The sequence below is a fragment of the Scardinius erythrophthalmus genome, assembly GCF_964197995.2.
Source record: "Scardinius erythrophthalmus genome assembly, chromosome: 1".
In the NCBI taxonomy this organism is placed as follows: domain Eukaryota; kingdom Metazoa; phylum Chordata; class Actinopteri; order Cypriniformes; family Leuciscidae; genus Scardinius; species Scardinius erythrophthalmus.
The window spans coordinates 1,445,586-1,452,034 of record NC_138221.1 but is presented as its reverse complement, the minus strand read 5'-3'; the positions used below and the strand labels follow the sequence as shown (position 1 = coordinate 1,452,034).

At 43.8% G+C, this 6,449-nt stretch overlaps 1 protein-coding gene across 1 annotated transcript in view; it reads right to left on the bottom strand.

The window, feature by feature from the left end:
* Positions 1-991: 991 nt before the first annotated feature.
* LOC308682283 (uncharacterized protein) overlaps positions 992-6,449 on the bottom strand; it is a 38,493-nt gene continuing 33,035 nt past the window's right edge. Inside the window, exon 4 of the mRNA XM_081351923.1 lies at positions 992-1,584. The gene's annotated coding sequence lies outside the window, so the exon portion shown is untranslated. The remainder of the gene's footprint in view (positions 1,585-6,449) is intronic.

Below are 6,449 nucleotides of genomic sequence, written 5' to 3'. Positions count from 1 at the left end.
CGGCCGGACAGCTTACATTGGTCAATTTCTCTGCGGGTGTACACCCAATAGAGTGAATGGATTTTTTTCATTCTTTTTTCTCTTCATATTATTAAGATTGTACTGTAGAACCATAACCAGCATCTAAACGAGCTTATTAATAATGAACAATCTTAGAAATTGTAGACCATAGCATTAAATCTTTAAAAATGCGAGCTGATGGCCCTTCATGAACACCCCAATTCAGACTTACATGCAATCCCTGTGAAAACTGAAGTAAAATACTTGGTAATGATATTGTTAAAAGATTGGAAAAGAAGGGAACTTCTAAACATTGTAAACAATATAACCAAAACACAACCTATTTTAAATTCTTGGTTACAAAGAGATTTATCAATCTGTGGTACAATTTTAATTACCAAAAGCGAAGCTTTATCAAGATTTATTTACCCTGCATTTTCCCTGATCATCTAATTTTTTTTTTTTTTTTTGGCCCGCCACCTCCCCCCCCTCTTCGGAGGACAACTTTATTGTTTAATAAAGCACATTATATACACAATATATTACAATACTGACGACTGAGATCAGAAACCCTGATCATCTAATTAATCAAATAAACAAAAAACATTTTTAATTTGACATGGAAAAATAAACATCACTATATTAAAAAAAATTATGCAGTTAAACCCATTGCTGAAGGTGGTCTAAACATAATTGATTTCGAAGCTATGAATGGAGCGCTAAAATTAAAATGGTTGCAAAATTATATAAACAATCCTAATAGTTTTTGGTTTCATATTCCATCCAAAATATGTTTAAAATGTGGCAGCATTGAATTCCTATTAGCCTGTGACTTTTCTCTTTCCAAATTACCCCTCAAGTTATCTAAATTCCATCAACAGGTTCTCTTAAATTGGAAAATGTCTTATACTCATAATTTTACTCCACACAACATGCCTATCTGGAACAATCGATGCATATTGTTCTCAGAGTGAAAACATAACACAACTTTAAGGAAAAGTATTTATTTCCTTCATATATCAAAAAGGCTTAACAAAAGATGGGAATAAATCTTCAGGAGAGAGTAAGGCCTAAAATAATAACAGAAAAGAAGCAACAACACAAACTTCCCTGAGCTTCCTCTCTAACCAGAAACTGGAGGAAAAAAATAGTTATACATTTCGACAAAAACAGAATTAAAGACAATTATGACAAAAATCAGTCAAGGCAAATCAATCATAGAGATCTTCTTTATCAGATCTACTGTGTCCATCTCCTCTCTTGTAAATCTTCCCAAACTCAACACAATGATGAACACATGAGGTCCAGGTGACAACATGGAAATACATTTCAATATTTATTTTAATGCTTGATCATTTGTCAGTGTCGTGTCAAAGAGACCTGGAGTATCAACAACAGTTACTGATCGACCATCAACTTCACAAACTCTCTTTTCACAAACGGTCGTGACTGAATCTAGTCTTAATTCACTGACAAACTCATCTCTTCCCAGAATACTGTTTCCTGTTGCACTCTTCCCATTTCCTGTCTTCCCGATCAGAGCAATCCTCAGACACTCCTGATCATCTTGTTCATCTTCAGCACCTGAAAATCACAGCGGTAGAAAGAAAACTTAGTGAAATGAAGCTCAGAACTTTAATATTGTTATGCTGGATTGTAGAAGTTGCAGCTGAATACTAATTGATTGTGAACTGAAAAAAAAAAACATTGTCACATGCAATAATAATAATGATAATTAAAGCTGCAAGCAGCATTTATCAGGGTTCAAGCATTTTAAGGCCTTTAAGCAGATAAGGCAATTTACTAATGAAATATGTGTTTTTTAAAGCTTTTTAACAGTTATGGCGCCACCTATGGTCCAATCTCGAATCTACCAAAAGGGTAAATTAACAATTACAATAGGGTTTCAGCACTGAAGTGCTTGAATCCCTAATAATAATAATAATCAGAGTCCTGCACGGTTAAAATAGAACCGACCCGCACCCGAAATAAAATCAGTTTAGCCAATCACATTATAGACACAATTACAAAAATGTTTATTGCCAGGTCATACAGAAGTTATAACGACACGAGTTAACACAAGGACAACTTCAGCCGAAGCTGTCAAAAGGCCGGTAACTTACATGAAGAACATAACGGTACCACAAAACGGAGTAGCCTAACAGACGCGGCTACAACACTATATCTGGCACGCAATATGCTAGCACACGGCTATCCAACACGAAACTGCATGCAGCAAAGCCTTTCACAATATAGTTTTCTTCAGATAACTCCATATTTCACCCACACACAGGACCTGACTTTTGATGACGTATTGTCGACAACTTTACAATCTCCACTAGCTATTCTTTTCTTCAACTCCTCAGCATCAATCTCGACGACTGCAAGCAGATCGCGCGCACGCGTGGTTATGAGGAATTTTTAAAAGTGAAAGTAGCCTAGGTAACGTTATAGATCCTGAAAGGGCGTGACGCGTGGGCACAAATAAACTGATGTGTATTTTAAATTATTTTATCAACTTAAAATACAGGAATATTTTTGTAGATGTGTTCCTAAAAATATGCATATATTTTTACATTTGCATGTGATTGTTTTAAAACCCGTGTTTAGACCCGTGTCCGACCCGACCCCCAAAAAATATTGATTTCTCGATATTAATCTATTCTCATTTTTTCGAACCGATATCGAATCCTAAATCCCAATAATCGATTATTCATCTTGTTTTCAGTTGATGAATTAATGAAACATTTTAGCACACATTCCATCCAATAAGTAAGGGATAATGTATAGTGAGCCGGTTGTTATAGTGAATAACAACCCCGACAGGCTGAACGGGATCCCGACGCGAAGCGGAGGGATCTTGAATCAGCCTGAAGGGGTTGTTATTCACTATAACAACCGGCTCACTATACATTATCCCTTACTTATTACATGGCTACCTACATAATAAATAAATAATTTGACACAAATTATTGATTTAAAAAGGAGTTTATTGATTTAAAAACAATTGTATTGCTTCCGCTAAAGAAAATAGTCCGTTCCGCGTCCATAGCAACGCTATGTTTTTCATGGCAACGGTCTGTTATACTTCGCAGCGGTCTGTTATCAAGAAATAACAGACCGCATTCTACATTGGAATTCAGCCAAGCCATGTAATAAATCGCAATAATCTTTGTGCTTTGTTTCTATTCCACATTCCCTTCCACCTCATTCTCCTCTTCACCTCTGTTCCATTTCCACCTCATTCTCCTCTTCACCTCTGTTCCACATTCTCTTCCACCTCCCTCTCCTCTTCACCTCTGTTCCACATTCTCTTCCACCTCCCTCTCCTCTTCACCTCTGTTCCACATGCCCTTCCACCTCATTCTCCTCTTCACCTCTGTTCCATTTCCACCTCATTCTCCTCTTCACCTCTGTTCCATTTCCACCTCCCTCTCCTCTTCACCTCTATGTTCAATTTCCATCTCATTCTCCTCTTCACCTCTGTTCCACATTCTCTTCCAGCTCCCTCTCCTCTTCACCTCTGTTCCACATTCTCTTCCAGCTCCCTCTCCTCTTCACCTCTGTTCCACATTCTCTTCCACCTCCCTCTCCTCTTCACCTCTGTTCCACATTCTCTTCCACCTCCCTCTCCTCTTCACCTCTGTTCCACATTCTCTTCCACCTCCCTCTCCTCTTCACCTCTGTTCCACATTCTCTTCCTCCTCCCTCTCCTCTTCACCTCTGTTCCACATTCTCTTCCACCTCCCTCTCCTCTTCACCTCTGTTCCACATTCTCTTCCACCTCCCTCTCCTCTTCACCTCTGTTCCATTTCCACCTCCCTCTCCTCTTCACCTCTCTGTTCCACATTCTCTTCCACCTCCCTCTCCTCTTCACCTCTGTTCCACATCCACCTCTCAGTTCCACGTTCTCTTCCACCTCCCTCTCCTCTTCACCTCTGTTCCATTTCCACCTCCCTCTCCTCACTTCTGTTCCACGTTCTCTTCCACCTCCCTCTCCTCTTCACCTCTTTTCCATTTCCACCTCCCTCTCCTCTTCACCTCTGTTCCACCTCCCTCTCCTCTTCACCTCTGTTCCACATTCTCTTCCACCTCCCTCTCCTCTTCACCTCTCTGTTCCACATTCTCTTCCACCTCATTCTCTTCTTTACCTCTCTGTTCCATATTCTCTTCCACCTCCCTCTCCTCTTCACCTCTGTTCCACATTCTCTTCCACCTCCCTCTCCTCTTCACCTCTCTGTTCCACATCCACCTACCTCTCCTCTTCACCTCTGTTCCATTTCCACCTCCCTCTCCTCTTCACCTCTGTTCCACATTCTCTTCCACCTCCCTCTCCTCTTCACCTCTCTGTTCCACATCCACCTCCCTCTCCTCTTCACCTCTGTTCCATTTCCACCTACCTCTCCTCCTCACTTCTGTTCCACATTCTCTTCCACCTCCCTCTCCACCTCTCTGTTCCACATCCACCTCCCTCTCCTCTTCACCTCTGTTCCACATTCTCTTCCACCTCCCTCTCCTCCTCACTTCTGTTCCACATTCTCTTCCACCTCCCTCTCCTCTTCACCTCTCTGCTCCATTTCCACCTCCCTCTCCTCTTCACCTCTCTGTTCCACATTCCCTTCCACCTCATTCTCCTCTTCACCTCTCTTTTCCACATTCTCTTCCACCTCCCTCTCCTCTTCACCTCTCTGTTCCACATCCACCTCCCTCTCCTCTTCACCTCTGTTCCATTTCCACCTCCCTCTCCTCTTCACCTCTGTTCCACATTCTCTTCCACCTCCCTCTCCTCTTCACCTCTCTGTTCCACATTCCCTTCCACCTCACTCCTCTTCACCTCTCTTTTCCACATTCTCTTCCACCTCCCTCTCCTCTTCACCTCTCTGTTCCACATCCACCTCCCTCTCCTCTTCACCTCTGTTCCATTTCCACCTCCCTCTCCTCCTCACTTCTGTTCCACATTCTCTTCCACCTCCCTCTCCTCTTCACCTCTCTGCTCCATTTCCACCTCCCTCTCCTCTTCACCTCTGTTCCACATTCCCTTCCACCTCATTCTCCTCTTCACCTCTCTTTTCCACATTCTCTTCCACCTCCCTCTCCTCTTCACCTCTCTGTTCCACATCCACCTCCCTCTCCTCTTCACCTCTGTTCCATTTCCACCTCCCTCTCCTCTTCACCTCTGTTCCACATTCTCTTCCACCTCCCTCTCCTCCTCACTTCTGTTCCACATTCTCTTCCACCTCCCTCTCCTCTTCACCTCTCTGCTCCATTTCCACCTCCCTCTCCTCTTCACCTCTCTGTTCCACATTCCCTTCCACCTCATTCTCCTCTTCACCTCTCTTTTCCACATTCTCTTCCACCTCCCTCTCCTCTTCACCTCTCTGTTCCACATCCACCTCCCTCTCCTCTTCACCTCTGTTCCATTTCCACCTCCCTCTCCTCTTCACCTCTGTTCCACATTCTCTTCCACCTCCCTCTCCTCCTCACTTCTGTTCCACATTCTCTTCCACCTCCCTCTCCTCTTCACCTCTCTGCTCCATTTCCACCTCCCTCTCCTCTTCACCTCTGTTCCACATTCCCTTCCACCTCATTCTCCTCTTCACCTCTCTGTTCCACATTCTCTTCCACCTCCCTCTCCTCTTCACCTCTCTGTTCCACATTCTCTTCCACCTCATTCTCCTCTTCACCTCTGTTCCACATTCTCTTCCACCTCATTCTCCTCTTCACCTCTCTGTTCCACATTCTCTTCCACCTCCCTCTCCTCTTCACCTCTGTTCCATTTCCACCTCCCTCTCCTCTTCACCTCTGTTCCACATCCACCTCCCTCTCCTCTTCACCTCTGTTCCATTTCCACCTCCCTCTCCTCTTCACCTCTCTGTTCCATTTCCACCTCCCTCTCCTCTTCACCTCTGTTCCATTTCCACCTCATTCTCTTCACCTCTGTTCCACATTCTCTTCCACCTTCCTCTCCTCTTCACCTCTGTTTTATTTCCACCTCCCTCTCCTCTTCACCTCTCTGTTCCATTTCCACCTCCCTCTCCTCTTCACCTCCGTTCCATTTCCACCTCCCTCTCCTCTTCACCTCTGTTCCACATTCTCTTCCACCTCCCTCTCCTCTTCACCTCTCTGTTCCACATTCCCTTCCACATCATTCTCCTCTTCGCCTCTGTTCCATTTCCACCTCCCTCTCCTCTTCACCTCTGTTCCATTTCCACCTCCCTCTCCTCTTCACCTCTGTTCCACATTCTCTTCCACCTCCCTCTCCTCTTCACCTCTGTTCCACATTCTCTTCCACCTCCCTCTCCTCTTCACCTCTGTTCCATTTCCACCTCATTCTCCTCTTCACCTCTGTTCCACATTCTCTTCCACCTCCCTCTCCTCTTCACCTCTGTTCCATTTCCACCTCATTCTCCTCTTCACCTCTGTTCCACATTCTCTTCCACCTCCCTCTC